Below are 18,922 nucleotides of genomic sequence, written 5' to 3'. Positions count from 1 at the left end.
GCATGTCGAGAGTCAGCACTGTCTTTCCGTTGGAAGGACAACACTACTCCTTCAAGACTGCATGAAAATCCACTACTTCTGTGTGCATTTTCTGTTCCTGCTCAGACTTCGAAAAAAAAACCACTGCAATTTTACTGTGATGAATGGTTATGACTGTCTTTATGGACTGTGAAAAAATTTCAGCTTTTGACCAACATTATATCAATAAGTGTGTGCATTTGATTTCTTTGTTATTATAATTATGAAAATTTTTTTCAAACCCATATTGGCCACTGCCCAAAACAATTATTAAAATTTTTTGTGGGGAGCATGGGGGCTATGTAAGTTGGCTGTTAAGGTTTTTATGTTGGTAACGCCACATAGTGCTCTATATGAAAATCACTGACTGCTTTGTGAAGGCTGTGGTTGGTTTTCACTGTTGGAGTATATGCTATTGTAGTGTTGGGCAGTTGGCTGTCAACAGCGCGTAGCGTTGCGCAGTTGGAGGTGAGCCGCCAGCAGTGGTGGATGTGGGGAGAGAAATGGCGGAGTTTTGAGAGAGGATGATCTGGACGTGTGTCCATCAGAGACAGTAAATTTGTAAGACTGGATGTCATGAACTGCTATATATTTTATGACGTTTGAACACTATTAAGGTAAAAACATTGTTTGTTCTCTATCAAAATATTTCATTTGCTGACTATGCCTATCAGTAGTTAGTGCCTTCAGTAATTTGAATCTTTTATTTAGCTGGCAGTAGTGGCGCTCGCTGTATGGCAGTAGTTCGAGTAGCGAAGATTTTTGTGAGGCAAGTGATTTGTGAAAGGTATAGGTTAATGTTACAGGGCCATTCTTTTGTAGGGATTATTGAAAGTCAGATTGCCTTGCGCTAAAAATATTGTGTGTCAGTTCAGTGTTGATCAGAGCAGGTAAAGAGCGAAATGTCTGAGTACGTTCAGTTCAGCTGTTTGAAAACCAAATAATGTAAGAGGTTTATCAGCACAGTAAGTCATAAATTTTTCTAAGGGGACGTTTCAAGTTTACACACTACGTAACCTAAATTACCCTAAGGACAAACACACACACCCATGCCCGAGGGAGGACTCGAACCTCCACCGGGACCAGCCGCACAGTCCATGACTGCAGCGCCTTAGACCGCACGGCTAATCCCGAGCGGCTCTGCTTTAAAGGCAAAGAGAAAAGATGAAGCGTTAGCCCATCATAGAGCCTATGCCTACCGTCAGGTATTTTTGATTTTCAGTTGTTAAAAAAGAGAGGAGTTTTTCTTGTACCAGTAGGAGGAAGGAGGGATTCGCGCTCAGCTAGTGAACGAGTGAGAACCACGCCATTTTAAGCGAGTAATTGTAGACCGCATTTTTGGGGTCGCCATGAATAAGTGAGGAGTATGTTTTTCATATTTGCACCGTTTTGAAAAATACAGCATTGTTTTATTAACAGAAAGGTCTGTGAGTTGTTATTTCAAACAGTACGATAATTACAAGATCTGAAGCCCACCTGTGTACTTTGGAAAATTACGAAGATAAGATGGCCGGCCGCAGTGGCCGAGCGGTTGTAGGCGCTTCAGTCTGGACCCGCGAGACCGCTACGGCCGCAGGTTCGAAACCTGCATCGGGAATGGATGTGTGTGATGTCCTTAGGTTAGTTAGGTTTAAGCAGTTTTACGTTCTAGGGGACTGATGACCTCAGAAGTTAAGTTCCATTGTGCTCAGAACCATTTGAACCATTTTGAACGAAGATCCGATAAGCTGAGTGGGAACACGGTCAAGACATCGAAGGTGAACACGGCGACCAATCGTAGCATTATAAAGAAGGGTAAGCACAAATCTACAGCGGAGAAAGAAACTACTTCCCCCTGCCAAATAATATGAACTAATACGAACTTATTTCCTGGTATAGCTCAGCTTATTGTGCTTGTAATTCATGCCGAAAAATTAATCTCATTAATTCAATACATTTTAAAAAGTCATGCATTTCAACATTTTATATCATATATTCCATTGTTTTATTACATTATAGCGGTTCGAGTTGTGGGACGCTTCTTGCGAGGAATACGAAGTTCGTCGCCTACCGGTCCTGGACACTAAAGTTGAGTGCTCACTTAACCTACTATCAAGCCTCAACTGCTAGCACATCTCTTCGTTTGATCCTAGTTGTCACTATCTGGGAAAATCTCACGAGCAACAACGTGTGTGCATTGAAGTCGGTTAGAATTGCGGCCGTCTTCCTGTGTCGTGTTCAACTTAATTTAATTCATTCCATCATTATCTGCCTTATGGCCGTTGACGTTCCGGTGGCCAGCCCTGGTGGTTGACGTAGTTTTTGGCAGTGTATTTTCCTCGTCGTGTTGCTACTGTCCAGCACAGCGTGTAGTTCGACAGGTGAGGTGCTGTTGGTAGTTTTGGGCGTTTATTCTGACTTGGCTGGATTGGGCACCAGTATCCAGAAGGTTGTGCTATTGACGTCTTGTTGTCGTTTTGCTGGTCGGGTGGAGCAGAACTGATCTTCTTGGTTCGTTCATCGGCTGGCTTGTGGTTTGGTTGCCTTCCGATTAAGAGGTTGTTAGTCTGGCTGCCTGTCTCACCTAAACGTGCGTTAGTGTTACCTTCCCAGGCCGATCCTTGGAACCTTCTGAGCACTGCTCCTTGTGTTTTACATAGTGTTTTCCTTTTTAGCCTTAAGTATTCTGTGTGGATATTCTGTGTGGCCTTTAGCCGAGTTTCAGCTTTTCAAAATTAAGATTGAAAATTCCTTGTGCCAAGGCCTTTAGACGTAAATTTGTATCAAGTTGGTATGTGGCGTTCAGTCGAATTTTCAGCCCTTTCAAATCAAAAGTTGAAAAAATTTGTCTAGGCCTTAAGGCGTAGGAAATGTTTTATAGTCTGTCTGCGGCCTTCAGCCGAGTTTCCCAGCTTAAATTAAATATTCGAAATCCTTGCCTTGGTCTTAAGTCATAAGATTGATATTCTTTATTATGAGGCCTTCAGCTTAGTTTTACATGAAATATTTTAAGGTAAGGCCTTCAGCTTTTTCAAATTAAAAGCTCTCCTTCCTAGGCCTTAAGCCGTTAAATTGTTTTGTTGATATGCGGCCTTCAGCTGAGTTTTCACCCTATTTAGATAAAATATTGAAAATCTTTGTCTCGGCCTTAATCCGTAACACTATTCTTGATTAATGTGAGGCCTTCATCCGAGTTATAAGGGAAAAATTTAAGCTAAGGCTTCCAGCCTATTTATATTGAAGATAAAAAAAATTTCTAAAAAAGTGAAACCTCCAGAAGAACTTCTGCACCTCAATTCATTGCTTACGCCTTGTGCCTTGGATTGTCGATGTGGCCTTCAGCCGATCTAAATTAAATCTAAGGAGGTCTTTCGTTAAAAACTTGAGAGTGTTTGATTCTTGCTTGTGTGAGTGTGTGTTTTAAGAAATAAAGTTTATATATTGAGTGCAACTGACAGTAACTTATTCTGTCCTCTTTCCACAAATGTAAACGTATCCGCTCTGTCCTGATAGCCTAAGGATTTTAGTTGAGTTTCTTATCTTCGGGGTTTGTACCATACCCGTGATCAGAGAATTAGGAAAAGCTTCCTGTAAGAGAATACTTTCGATTGTCTTGCCGCACGGTTGTCGCTGATGCATGCCCAGAGCTTAGAGACGTCAGGCGGAGATCTGCAGATCCCAGCTCAGGAACCCGGGATTCGTCAAACCTGTACTGAGCCGACGAAAACTGAGCTTCGCGAGGTGCTCACCATTTGGTGAGATCCCGGCGTTACCTGACACTTAGAGAACACTATGGAAGCGTTGAGCGGTATTTCCCCAGTGCATAAATTAAACTATGATAAATGGGTAATTGCAGGTTAGCGACATAGTTCATATCTGCTTCCTTTGTTTTCCTTGATGCAATGCTGCAGAAACTTGTAGTTGATAATTACAAGACAGTGAGAATAATATTTATGACCTTCCGCAAGTTGATAATTTGCAAACCGGTTGCAAAATGCACCTATAAAAGTTCAGTGAGCGTAAGTACTTTCAGGAGACGCCGCATTATACGCCTTTGGTGATCATCGTAAGGTAAGTCGAAGCGTATTGGTTATTAGCAACATGTGGTGGATTCAAATGAAACGAATACTATATAAATACCTTACTTGATAGTACCGTTCGGAAATGTGTGAGAAATATATTTATTTCAGATTACTGTCCCATTTCATCCTAGAGACAGAATGTGTACGAAATCTTAACACTTGAATTTAAGCTGTCCCTTTTGTGGCCGGCCGGAGTGGCCGTGCGATTCTAGGAGCTAAAGTCTGGAACCGAGCGACCACTACGGTCGCAGGTTCAAATCCTGCCTCGGGCATGAATGTGTGTGATGTCCTTAGGTTAGTTAGGTTTAATTAGTTCTATGTTCTAGGCGACTGATGACCTCAGAAGTTGAGTCGCATAGTGCTCGGAGACATTTGAATTTTGTCCCTTTTGTGAACCGCAACTTATTTCGCGAACGGAGCGTTTAGTGCAATATTCCATCCGTCTCGTCTCGTGTGGTGAAGCAATTTACTGTGAACCTGTACATTCAAATACAAATAACAATGGCTACCGGAACTGTACAAAGGAAGTGTAGGTTCTGTCACTAATAATTAATCCAAAACGAACAGTTCGGCCAGCCGGAGTGGCCGAGCGGTTCTAGGCGCTACAGTCTGGAACCGCGCGACTGCTACGGTCGCAGGTTCGAATCCTGCCTCGGGCATGGATGTGTGTGATGTCCTTAGATTAGTTAGGTTTAAGTAGTTCTAAGTTCTAGGGGACTGATGATCGCAGCAGTTAAGTCCCGTAGTGCTCAGAGCCATTTGAACGAACAGTTCATTACCAAAGAGTACGCACCTGACAAGAGCATAATTAGGAACTATTCTAATACTACGTACTACAGAGAAACTTTCCTTAAAAATTTCGATGAACTGTCGAAGAACTGAGGTATTACAAAAATAACAAATTAAATACTAGGTGATCAAAAAGTCAGTATAAATTTGAAAACTGAATAAACCACGGAATAATGTAGATAGACAGGTACAAATTGACACACATGCTTGGAATGACATGGGGTTTTATTAGAACCAAAAAATTCAAAAGTTCAAGAAATATCCGACAGATGGCGCTTCATTTGATCAGAATAGCCATAATTAGCATAACATAGTAAGAGAAAGCAAAGATGATGTTCTTTACAGGAAATGCTCAATATGTCCACCATCATTCCCGTTCAATAGCTGTAGTCGAGGAATAATGTTGTGAACAGCACTGTAAAGCATGTCCGGAGTTATTGTGAGGCATTGGCGTCGGATGTTGTCTTTCAGCATCCATAGAGATGTCTGTCGATCACGATACACTGCGACTTCAGGTAACCCCAAAGCCAATAATCGCACGGACTGAGGTCTAGGGACCTGGGAGGCCAAGCATGACGAAAGTGGCGGCTGAGCACGCGATCGTCACCAAATGACGCGCGCAAGAGATCTTTCACGCGTCTAGCAATATGGAGTGGAGCGCCATCCTGCATTTTGGTTCGAATAAATCCCCATGTCATTCCAAGCATGTCTGTCAAATTTTACCTCTCTATCTATATTATTCTGTGGTTTATTACGTTTTCAAATGTATACTGACTTTTTGATCACCCGGTATTTCAACTTCAAGGAGGTTTCTATTGCCCTCTCGAATGAAAGCCGCAAGTATCAAATATGCAATTTATTATAAGATTAGATCGTCCCTTTCAGATTCAAGAGCAGAACGGAAGTGATTCATTTCGTATCAGTCGTGATAATATATCTCGTACAATTTGAGCAATGGTAAAATAGTTAGTAAAAAGGTCAACATATACCTCCCATGAGCGCTCTATATGCACAGCAGAGATTATCGGAATAACCCACAGTGCGCTAAGGTAGCGAAGTGTATATAACATTTCATTATCACGACAGCGCACAGTGCATTAAGATAGCAAAATATACATGGCATTTCCATATACGAATCAGATACATTACAGTGAGCTGATTTAGGGTTTACCACACCGTGAATATATGCCGTCAGGACTGATAACGCTGCAGTTGTTTTTCTATTCTATGACATTTACATAATAATGCAGTTGGTCATGTTGTTTCTCCATTTGTGTTCTTAGGTTGTTACTTTCTGAATTCATAGCTCAAAGTAGGCACAATTAAAATTGTACCCAATATGCAATCCTGCTTCCTAAACAGGTATTAAATCAAAGAATAAGAATGAGTGTCTGGAGGTACGGAAGTGACACAAAAAGAAGTAAGGAAGGAAGGCAAAAACAAAGAAATAGAAAGAGCTGCTGAGTAGCGGGTGCCGTTTTGTTCTTCAATCGATAAATGAGTAAAGTCTTTTTCCTCCAGCGGCTTTGGCTTAGTCCTTCAAAGTAGATGAGAGCTGCACAGTTGTCGTTTGAAATGTATTGCTAAGATTAGTGCGTACGGGGTATAGTGCTGACACTAAATCGACTTCACTCGAATGGCAACGGGGGCATAGCCGAGTAGCCAAGCTTACAGCCCACGCCCGGTGGTCGGATTATCATGACCAGTGTGACACAACTTCTCTCAATAACATTACACAGATGACTGAAATTTAAAGCAGGCCTTTAAAATACAGTCTGTGGTCAAGACATACGCAGGGCCACCTCGCGATTTGTTGCGGCAGTCCAAATCGTGTACTTGCATTTTGTCGGCACGTCGCAGTGTGTGCACCTGTCGAGACACGAGGTTGGCGAAGACGTCACCCGGATGCATTCCCGATGCGTTAGCGGCTTCTGACTGTTAAAGCGTCGTAGGACTGCCATCGAAGCAACCTTTTCTTCAAGACTGAACCTTTATCTGGGTTTACTGCTCTTGCAATGCACTACTGAGGATATCGTCTCCTTTGGCGATTAAGTTCTCGATAGCGACAATCTTTGTACAAGTTGCTAGAGTAGTGAAGTACATTATTGCCGCTACCTCCATGATCCCTAGTTGTTTCAAAAACGATACTCAAAAACCTTCTCAGGGAGAATGCTCTACACGATCAGCTATTAAAAAAAGCATCGTTTTCTTGTTCTTTGTTTTCACTCCTGCGATCGATTCCTTTATTTCACTCTCCTGTGTGACATCTTCGTAACCACAACTTCTACAGACATTCTACACTTATCTCCATTTTTTCAGCAGTATATTTAGTCATCCACTATTTTTTTAATTACTTCACTTCGTACTATGCTCCTTCATTTAATTTTGATCAGATTTCCTGCTTCACATATTCCAAGTTTAGCACTATGCGCACTTTACCCTCACAAAATGCTTTGCGTAGAACATAATGTTTCAGACACATTTTATGCATTCTAACTGAATATTTAAATCATTCAGTGTTTATTAAACGCATCAAACTATTTTAGCCTCCTACGATCTGGCTTCTTGATGCCTTCAAAGTTGTATAATACTGCTTTGTTCTATCCTAGTTTCAACATTTCAAAATTCCTTCTTCTGGTTTCGTCATTTCTCGCATCTGTTTCCTTTTTGCTTCCTCTTTTTAATTTATTAATCCAAGATTTTCCAATTTACTTATTTCTTTTAAATAATATACAGGGTGATCAAACTATGCAAGACACCCGATATTCTCAGAAAAATTTGTGTGAGCCATAAGGAAAAACAGGTATTTATGGTGAATGAACAATAAGAACGGAAGACGAAGAAGGACGTGTTCAAATCAAAAAGGATGTAGCACACGGATGCAGTCTTTCACTCACTGTGTTCAATCAACTGTTCGAAGAAGCAGTCACAGCAGTAAAGGAAAGGTTCAGGTATTGGATTAAAATTCAGACTGAAAATATATCAATCATCAGATTTGCTGATAACATTAACGGCCCCAGAGAAACTGAGGCAGAAAAAAGAGCATAAAAGGGTTTGAGATGTGGTACTGTACAACCATGCTGACAAGAAATGAGGTGCTTTTCCGCAGAATCGGCGAGGAAAGATCTGTGTGGGAAACATTCCCAAAAAGAAGGGGCAGGATGACAGGACATGTGTTAAAACGTCAGGGAATAGCTTCCATGGTACTAGACAGAGCTGTAGAAGGGAAAACCCGTAGTGGAAGACGAAGATTGGCCACTAAATAACTAAGGATGTTAGGTGCTACTTCGAAACGAAGAGTCTGGCACGAGAGAGGAATTAGTAGCGGGCGCTTGGAACTAGTCAGAAGATTGATGACTCAAAATAAACCTGTGGCTGTACAGGTACGAGCAGCCCACAGTGGCTCGCTTTCACACTTTCCTTTGTATATATTTTGTGACTAATCCCTTCTGGCCTGTTAATTATTTTATATGTGACATGTAAGCCGGCCGGAGTGGCCGTGCGGTTCTGGGCGCTACAGTCTGAAGCCGAGCGACCGCTACGGTCGCAGGTTCGAATCCTGCCTCGGGCATGGATGTGTGTGATGTCCTTAGGTTAGTTAGGTTTAATTAGTTCTAAGTTCTAGGCGACTGATGACCTCAGAAGTTAAGTCGCATAGTGCCCAGAGCCATTTGAACCATTTGAGCCATGTGACATGTAAGCACTGCCCCTGTATTTAATTGCTCACCAGTACTTACACTTTTGTCATATAAATATGTCTTTTCCTATAAATTTGTGATAATGTTATAGGCCATTTTAATTGTTTAATTCTAATGAAGGCACTCTTATAAGTGTCGAAACCTGGTCAATAAGAATTAAAATAATTGTGACCGTGGGCTCAATTGTTTCAATTTCAAAATAAACTCCTCCATTCACATACAAATTATTTCCTGCTTCTAAAAACTTGTCCTGCTACCCGAACCTTCTTATTGTGAATGTTTTTCAAATATTCATTTCTTCCTCTATTCTGCGGAGAACCTCGTCATTCCTTGTCTTATCAGTCAACCGAAGTTTCAACATCGTTCTGAATCCTTCTGAATCCCCAAATCTCAAATGCGATTTTCTTTTTTTATCATGATCTCTCATAATCTAGGACTTATTTCCGTACTGCGAACGTTGGCTGCAACTTTACTAATAATTTCATGTATTGAGTTCTCTTCGACGTTTGTATACAAAATGACATATCAATGTATTGTTCATTCTCAGTCTCTTTGCGATTTTGAATATCTACTGTACGTTGCTGAATTTTTGCTACTATTCCTAAACAATACCTTGGGATATTTTCCAAAGACACGACTACCTCTCACCTAGCAATATCGATTTATCCCCAATACTTACTAAAATATGTACCCTTCTTATCTGATGTAATTTTAACCCTCCAGGTTAGCCGAAAGCGCTAATGCGCTGCTTCCTGGACTTGGGTAGGAGCGCCGGCCCCGGATCGAATCCGCCCGGCGGATTAACGACGGTCGGTGTGCTGGCCAGCCTGGATTTGGTTTTTAGGCGGTTTTCCACATCCCCATAGGTGAATACCGGGCTCGTCCCCACATCCCGTCTCAGTTACACGGCTCACAGACATTTGAACATTTCGTACTATTCCATGGATTACACTAGTCGCAGACAGTTTGGGTACACTAATTCCATCCCGGGGGGGGGGGGGGGAGGGGGGGGTATGGGGTGGCGGCAGGAAGGGCATCCGGCCACGCCTTCCACTAAAATTGCCAAATCCCATTAACCATGCCGACCCTGCCTAACTGCAGGAAAAGGCACAAGCGAAAGAAAGAAAGTATCAGATGTAATTGTAGTCAGTATTTAAAGCAAGTAAATCTTCAGTTGATTGGGAGAATCTACAGGGAAGTTGAAACTTCATTCAGTGATGTGATGGCAGTTCTGCGTGAATAGAAAGAGAAGATTATGGCTTATTTAGACGCTATTGGGTAGTCAGGCCTATGCGAGGGAATGGGCTTATCTACAGGCAAAATAAAATTTTCAAACAAAAAGTAAACAAAATGTGGATATGGACATCATTTCTAAGCACTGAGTAGGAGGTGACTCTGCTGATGAAACTGATGCTCAGTTACGTGCGTCCATGTTTAACATAGTCTATTAACACATATTCACAGCATACGCAAAGCATACACCCTATCAGATTTCACTCAGTTGGGTTTGGTCAGTTGAGACTGGGAGTGATGTTGGAAGAGAGAGTAATCACCCTGAAAGTGTAGTTACTGAGTACTACGATGGAGTTGGTTTGCACAATTTTACATGGAAACCAAATACCAACTAAGAGATTAACAGATGTAAGGAGAGGTGGAGGTATGTTCTAACGATCCACGAGGATTGCTGCATACTACTAAATCTGTAGTAGTTGTCTCGCTATGTGCCTAATTCATACGGTTTTAGACGTTAAAGCTGGCACAATTGCGGCACTGGAATTTTCAGTACAGCGTGAGACATAGGTAAGGGGGAGTCACTACTATCACATTTGTTGTAAAACTGAAACTACCGAGTGCAATGTAGTTCTCTGAACAATCCTGGAATTTTCTTGAAATTATTTGCGGGGAAGGTAATTGTGACTGACAGGACGAGATCTAGGAAACGACTCTGTGTGAGCTGAGACGCATCAGTGATTAACACGTGTTTTAACTGATAGAACCTGCGTTCCAGTCTTGATCTAGTGAAACCAGCAATTCGGCATGTGTTTTACCATAGGATATGAGTGACACTCGGAGGTAGGACCCAGTATCAAACTATAAGGAGCAAACTTATTTTGGATAACCTGCGAAGACATGACCTTCTATATGAACATTTCCCATTGTTGTAACCATACCGCACTTTAAATTCCAAAATTATGATTCCTGTAAGAGCACTGCCACTGTTATAACTACACCGTATTTAACACTAAAAAATAAGCTTATCTTCAATTCTGTGTTTAATCTAACCGAAAATGACAAATGAGCTCTTCGTTTTTCGGTGGTACTTAACACGGTTTATCATTGGATCTATATACGACGGGTAGTCAAATGAAACTCGAGTTCCCGCCACAGCGCGTTAAGACATTTACTCCCCTGGGAAGCAAGAACGATCAATACCTGTTTCGTAGAACGCGATCGGCCGCTGACCGATCCACAACCACACACAGTATTATACTTCCTCGTTGGCGGAAACCGACGTCCACTCATGTTTTCCTTCCGGTTGCCAAAGATATAAGAATCACAGGGTGAAAGTTCCCGGCTTCACGGAGGAAGTAGGGGGTACTGTCGTGTAACAGGATGGTTCCGTCCGACAGCGTTCGCACAGCCCGAGGATAAAAGGAAAACCCAAACCGGAAATATCCCACATCTTCTCCGCCAAAGACATCCAAAGCTATTCACACAAGTTCCAGTGAGGTCTTATGACCTACCTCTTCGACTGCATGGGCCCTCTGATCGTCGAGTTTCGTGCATGTAGAGCCACAGTCAATAACTAGCGCAATGAAGTCACTTCACAGACGCACCATCAAGTCTAAACGTCGAGGAACATAAAGAAAAACATGCATCGACGTCAGTTTCAGTCGGACGAGGAAGTGCAAGCCAGTCGCTTTCTACGAAACGGGAGCTGATCGTCTCGTCTTCTAGTGTGATAAATGTTTTAAGGCGTATGGTGAATGCAACCAGTCCATGGTCCAATATTGGCGGGTGTTCGGTTTTGATTTGAATGTCCTTTATATTTTTCCCTGTGATACTGAAAGTGCTATTCCGAGAAGATTCGAACAACATACCACCTGTGGAACTTGATCAAATGGCAAACAGATCACAACTCCACAAGCCACTGATTCGCTGCCAGGAAACGAAAAGCTACCAACGACTGCCGAACTGTACTAAATGTAGCTAAACACCTAAGTCAATTACGACTCCTGTGTCTTTCTGTCTGATGGAAGCCCATCAGACTGTGCTCGGCTATTGTAGCGATTACGCAAGTCGTGATGCTATTCAGATTTTCGCAATATACACGATAGTCAAAAATGGCGACATGGTTGGCGTATGTAGTGACTACTGCTAAACCGTTAGAGTAGCTGTGCGGTAGTATGCTGAAAGGTATCCTATTTTATTATTTGTCAGGCCCTAACTATCAGTCTGTCCAAGCAGTCTGAAACCACGTTCAAGGTATTCGAAGTTTAAAGGGTAAAATACGCCACTAAGTATAAACAACGGTGGAAGAGAGATGTGCAGCTAATGCATTAACCGCGATGAATCACAGTCGGAAGAGACTGATTTTCTGGAAGGTACCAACAAGAATGTGGAGACTCCCAATCCACGGCCATAGTCAACCGCGCTAGCTCTTCCAGCTGAGGATCCATGGCGCGAACAGCCCGACTGAGGTGGTCCCACAGATTATAGTTTGTCTTGAAATCCGAGGAGCTTTGTAGCCAGGGCTGTACTGAGAACTCATCCTGGTACTCTTCGAACCAAGCATGTACACAGTGAGTTGTGAGATACGTTTCCGTGTCCTCTTGGCGGACACTACTGTGCCGAGGGGAAAGAAACTGCATTTAGAGACGGATGTGATCCCCAAGGATAGAAGCATAATTCTGTAGCTCCATTGTTCTTTCCAGAATGATGTGCCCGATGGAGCATATGACGCAATTCATCCGGAAACGCTACCTATCGCCGTTCAGTGGACAATCAATTGCGGTACTGGCGTGCAAATTTCAGCCTTCGTCGCATGAATCAGGCACCTGCTGCCAAGACCCGTACGCAGCAACGTTCGATGAAGGGACACCTATGGTTTATCCGGGCAGTTGCTCAACACATGTACGTCTGTTCGCCCGCACACATCTACACTACTGGCGATGAAAACTGCTACACCAAGAAGAAATGCAGATGGTAAACGGGTATTCATTGGACAAATTTATCATACTGGAGCTGACATGTGACTACATTTTCACGCAATTTGGGTGCATAGATCCTGAGAAATCAGTACCCAAAACAACTGCCTCTAGCCGCAATAACGGCCTTGATACGCCTGGGCATTGTGTCAAACAGAGCTTGGATGCCGTGTACAGGTACAGCTGCCCATGCAGCTTCAACACGATAGCACAGTTCATCTAGAGTAGTGACTGGCGTATTGTGACGAGCCAGTTGCTCGACCACCATTGACCAGACGTTTTCAGTTGGTGAGAGATCTGGAGAATGTGCTGGCCAGGGCAGCAGTCGAACATTTCCTTTACCGAGAAAGGCCCGTACAGGACCTGCAACAATCAGTCGTGCATTATCCTGCTGAAATGTAGGGTTTCGCAGGGATCGAATGAGGGGTAGAGCCGCAGGTCGTAACAAATCTGAAATGTAACGTCCACTGTTCAAAGTGCCGTCCACGCGAACAAGAGGTGACCGAGACGTGTAACCGATGGCACCCCATACCATCACGCCGGGTTATACGCCACTATGGCGATGATGAATACACGCTTCCAATGTGCGTTCACCGCGATGTCGCAAAACACGGTTGCGACCATCATGATGCTGTAAACAGAACCTGGATTCATCCTAAAAAATTACTTTTTGCCATTTGTGCACCCAGGTTCGTCGTCGAGTACACCATCGCAGGCGTTCCTGTCTGTGATGCAGCGTCAAGGGTAACCGCAGCCATGGTCTCCAAGCTGATAGTCCATGCTGCTGCAAACGTCGTCGAACTGTTCGTGCAGATGGTTGTTGTCTTTCAAACGTCCCCATCTGTTGACTGAGGGATCGAGACGTGGCTGCACGATCCGTTACAGCCATGCGGATAAGATGCCTGTCATCTCGACTGTTAGTGATACGACGCCGTTGGGATCCAGCATGGCGTTCCGTATTACCCTCCTGAACCCACCGATTCTATATTCTGCTAACAGTCATTGGATCTCGACCAACGTGAGCAGCAGTGCCGCAATACGATAAACCGCAATCGCGATAGGCTACAATCCGACCTTTATCAAAGTCGGAAACGTGATGGTACGCATTTCTCCTCCTTACACGAGACATCACAAGAATGCTTCACCAGGCAACGCCGGCCAACTGCTGTTTGTGTATGAGAAATCGGTTGGAAACTTTCCTCATGTCAGCACGTTGTAGGTGTCACACCTTGTGTGAATGCTCTGAAAAGCTAATCATTTGCATATCACAGCATCTTCTTCCTGTCGGTTAAATTTCGCGTCTGTAGCACGTCATCTTCGTGGTGTAGCAATTTTAATGGCCAGTAGTGTATTACGCATCGTGCACGACAGTTGCCTCTACTTCGGTTTTGGATACTGTGTAACGAAGGCGGCATGCGAAGAGTTTAGAAACTTAGCCATTACATAAATGCTTTCACCATCGCCCCGGAAGACAATAATCAATTTGCTTTGGACGTCAGAATAATCGCTCAATTTCCACACTAGGACAGCGACTGTTTGCGCGTTCCCTCGACACGCTTTATAATACCCGCCTCTGCTAGTGCTACAACTTGCCGTCTGTGAGTGATAATTGTACGCTGACGTCGAACATGGCGGTGGTCATTAATTTGAGCTGAATATGTCATGGGATTGAAAAATGCGGCCGACCGCATGAGACCATCCTGAGAAGTCCAGTTTGAAACAAATTTTGAACGAATTTTATAACAGTATCATCAAGGTACGAACGGTATTAATTGAGTAATAATATTAAGGTATTGTAGTATTTGGTTGAAAAACCAAACTTTGCTTTGTAGGAATGGCGAAAGTCTGTTCTGCACGGCTGAATGCTACCTCAATAAACGTTAGAGATGTACGGCCACAAGGGCGATGTAGGAAATGATTCTTACACCAGGAGGAAAAGAGATTGCTCTGTATGTCACTGTCGTGTTCTGCTGCATTATTCACATATAATCTTCGCAAAAGACGATGCAGGACACCCTGTTACTACTAAAAGCTGCTTAACGTCGTTCACCCTGTGATGAGTTGCACAGTGGTAAGATGTTAAAGTTAGTCTAACAAGAGGCGAGTCTCGTAAAAATCTACTTTTCAGGAAATAGATTCTAATGATGCTAAATGACCCTCCGGCTACTACAACTCTGTTTGTATGGCACTTGCTCGAGAATTTGCAAGCGGTGCTCACCAGTTACGGCAGTCCAGGCAACAGTGTATGTACTGCCACCGCACCGAACTACACTGAAAAGTCAAAGAAAATGATGCACCTGCCTCATATCGTGTAGGGCCCCTGCGATCACGCAGAAGTGCCGCAACACAAAGTGGCATGGATTCGTCTGTCTGAAGCAGTACTGCAGGGAACACCATGAGTCCTGCCGGGATGTTCATAAATCCTTAAGAGTACGAAGGGTGGAGATCTCTTCTGAACAGCACGTTTCAAGGCAACCCAGATATGCTCAATAATGTCTGGGGAGATTGGTGGCTAGCGGAAGTGTTGAAACTCAGAAGAGTGTTCTTGGAGCCACTCTGCAGCAATTCTGGACGTGTGGGGTGTCGCATTGTCCTGCTGGAGTTTTCCAAGTCCATCGGAATGCACAATGGACAGATGGTCAGACAGGACGTTTACGTACGTGTCAACTGTCACAGTCGTATCTAGACGAATCGGGGGTGGCATATCGCTCCAACTGCATACACCCAGCACCCTTACAGAGCCTCCACCGGCTTGAAAAATTTATGGATTCATGCAGGGTCCATGGATTCATGAGCTTGTCTCCATACTCCTACACGTCCATCCGCTCGATACAATTTGAAACGAGACTCGGCCGATCAGGCCACATGTGTCTTCTCATCACCAGTCCGATGTCGGTGTTGACAGGCCTAGGCGAGACGTAAAGCTTTGTGTCGTGCAGTCATCAAGGGTTGACGAATGGGCCTTCTGCTCCGAAAACCTATATCGATTATGTATCGTTGAATGGTTTGCACGCTGACACTTGTTGATGGCCCAGCGCTGAAATCTGCAGAAATTTGCGAAAGATTTGCGGATAGTACTTCTGTCACGTTGAACGATTCTCTTCAGTCGTCGTTGGTCCCGTTCTTGCAGGATCTATTTCCACCCACAGCGATGTTGGAGATTTGATGTTTTACCGGATTCCTGATTTTCACGGCACACTCTTGAAATGGTCGATCGGGAAACCCCCAGTTCATCCACAGCTCGGATATGCTGTTTCTCATGGCTCGTGTGCCGACTACACCACCACATTCAAGCTCACTTACATCTTGGTAACCTGTCATTGTAGCAGCAGTAACCGATCTAACAAATGCGCCATAGGCTTGTTGTCTTACGTAGGCGTTGCCGACCGCAGTGCCGTATTCTGCCTGTTTACTTATCTCTGCGTTAGAATAAGCATGCCTATACCAGTTTCTTTGGCGCTTCTGTGTAGCATGGTGTGCGACCACATTGTCCGTCTGGAAAGTTCGGGGACTTATTTTTTCCTGACGTAAAAGTGACTTCAATACATTAACTACTGTGGGAAATTGACGTAACGATTGTACATAACAGATTTGCATTCCACCAGTCAGTTGCGGGCAGGCAGAGCTTAGTAGTGTACTACGACCGTAGTGTGGCAACACTGTTGTGTCGCAGATAGCAGTGGAACAACGACCTCATCATCTCTGAATAAGTTGCTCAAGACATTCTCCCGAACGTTTTGAAAGAGAGGAAAGTGTGAGCGGTTTGTCAGCACATCTTGACTTCCGAACAATTGAAAAAAAAACCGCGGGCAATTTTTTTATGCAAAATATCATCACGGATGAGAAGACTTGGCTGCTATCTATAGGAATCTACCACAGAACGACAAAGTGCAGAATGGGTCTCTGATCCTTCCCTCACGACCGAAGCAGGTGCGGATGTGACCAGCGAGTTGAATAAACATTCCAAATAAGCACACTTTTAGCAGTTTCGCATAGTTGTATGAACGTTTTGTACATTCTATTTAAGCGTGGGAGCGACTAGGTAGAGCACCTGAAACATTAGAAGTACCGTATTAACTTTTCTCCATTTATTGGTAATCCATTCCCGAAACCTTTTGGACTGCCGGGGTAAGAACGCAACTGTGTGATGCGTTCCGCACAGGGAGGACGGAACATATTTTGTGGTGTTACCATTGTGCCCTCTGTCTGTCCAAGACCACGTGCTCCGCTTATATCCTAGCCTGATAACTTTCAGTTCTAGAGTAGCCACGGCACTGGCTCTTTCTCTGCTTATGACTCTCTCTACACAAATTTGCATGCTGCGAAAACTAACGCTGTCGCTAGTTAACACAACATTTGTTGTGTTTACTTTATTCAAGTTATTACTACCGCGACAACAGCTAAGCTTCCTCACCTTGCATATGAACACGATAATTAATCCTAAATATTTTACGCACATCTCGAAGTGCACGCGAAAGCTAGAGGAGATGAAATAGCGCTGTTGACTGAAGCTTAAGGTGGTTCACTCCCCCTCGCTACCGTGCATCGTCGTGCCATCCCGCCTTCTTATGTGCGGGTCACTTCCTTTTTTTTCTTTTTGTGTCATAAACCTTGTGACCGGTTTGATGCCGCCCGCCACGAATTCCTCTCCTTTGTCAAACCTTTCATCTCAGAACAGCACTTGCACAACCTACCTCGTCAATTGTATGCTGCTGGTTTTCTAGTCTCTGTCTTCCTCTAAAATTTTACCCTCTACAGCTTCCTCTAGTACAATGGAAGTTATACCCTAATGTCTTAACAGATCACCCATCATCATATCCTTTCTTCTTGTCTTTGTTTTACATGTATTCCCATCCTTATCGATTCTGTGGAGAACCTCCTTTTTCATACCTTATTTGTTCACCTAGTTTTCGATATCCGTAGGACAATATCTCAAATGATTCGATTCTCTTCTATTACGGTTTTCACTACCACACACTGCTGTGCTCCAATTGTGTATTCTCAGAAATTTCTTGCTATGGCTGGTACTATCAGATTTCTCTTCGCCAGGAATTCCATTTTTCTAGCGCTAGGCTACTTCGCTTTGTATGTCCTCTTTGCTCCGTCCGTCACAGTTTACTTTGATGTCTAGATAGCAGAATTCCTTAAATTAATCTACTTCGTGATTATCAACTTTGAAGCTAAGTCACTACCTGAAATCAGGCATCTGCTCTTTTATGCACCACCTCAGCAACGCAAATATAGCGGATATGTCGTGCCAAAAGAATCAACCTTCCCAGAGGGCTCCATTAAAATCTCCAGAAAACATGACTAGTTTTCGAGAACGAAATTCGTCAAAGTCCTCTTGAAAAGTCCAAAATGTTTACCAGTCCATTACGACGCTCGAATCAATACTAAAGATGTAAGCGCACTGCAGTGTCTTTGTCCGCCTTTGAACCGGCATTTGCCTCTCTCGAGAGCGCAGAGTGTGATAGTTAAGGAATTGTGCGTGAGATTTTGTTGTGGACGCCTCTAACATAACCGGACCCGCCGCCTTGAAAATGCCACCTGTTGTGTTGCCCATATGGAGTTAAAACCTTCATCATAGAAGGTATACAGGGAACATCAGACTTCATGAGCAAATTTAACACTAAATTTTTGTGGGAAGTATACTCTCTGCATTCGTGTGTTCGTCGACGTAATTTTTAGCCTCAATTGTGGACTCGACCATAATTCAGTGAACATTATAAATGAAGAAGGACTTACGAACCGAGTGCAATCAAAATATATAGGAGATACGCTCGTAGAGTGGCTGGTTGCAGCGTCAGGACGAACTAACGGTAATTACAAGAAACTACACTACTGGCTATTAAAATTGATAGACCAAGATGAAATGCAGATGATAAACGGGTATTCATTGGACAAATATACTACACTAGAACTGACATGTGATTAAATTTTCACGCAAATTGGGTGCATAGATTCTGAGAAATCAGTACCCAGAACAACCGCCTCTGGTCGTAACAACGGCCTAGATACGCCTGGGCATTGAGTCAAACAGAGCTTGGATGGAGTGTACAGGTACAGCTGCCCATGCAGCTTCAACAGGATACCACAGTTCATCAAGAGTAGTGACTGGCGTATTGCGACGAGCCAGTTGCTCGGCCAC

At 43.5% G+C, this 18,922-nt stretch overlaps 1 protein-coding gene across 1 annotated transcript in view; it reads left to right on the top strand.

Moving 5' to 3' along the window:
- Positions 1-4,026: 4,026 nt before the first annotated feature.
- LOC126473614 (protein yellow-like) overlaps positions 4,027-18,922 on the top strand; it is a 49,643-nt gene continuing 34,747 nt past the window's right edge. The window contains exon 1 of the mRNA XM_050100784.1: positions 4,027-4,068. The gene's annotated coding sequence lies outside the window, so the exon portion shown is untranslated. The remainder of the gene's footprint in view (positions 4,069-18,922) is intronic.

Source organism: Schistocerca serialis, chromosome 4, assembly GCF_023864345.2.
Source record: "Schistocerca serialis cubense isolate TAMUIC-IGC-003099 chromosome 4, iqSchSeri2.2, whole genome shotgun sequence".
Classification (NCBI taxonomy): Eukaryota; Metazoa; Arthropoda; class Insecta; order Orthoptera; family Acrididae; genus Schistocerca; species Schistocerca serialis.
The sequence above is the reverse complement of the archived record's forward strand: the minus strand, read 5'-3'. Positions and strand labels throughout refer to the sequence as shown.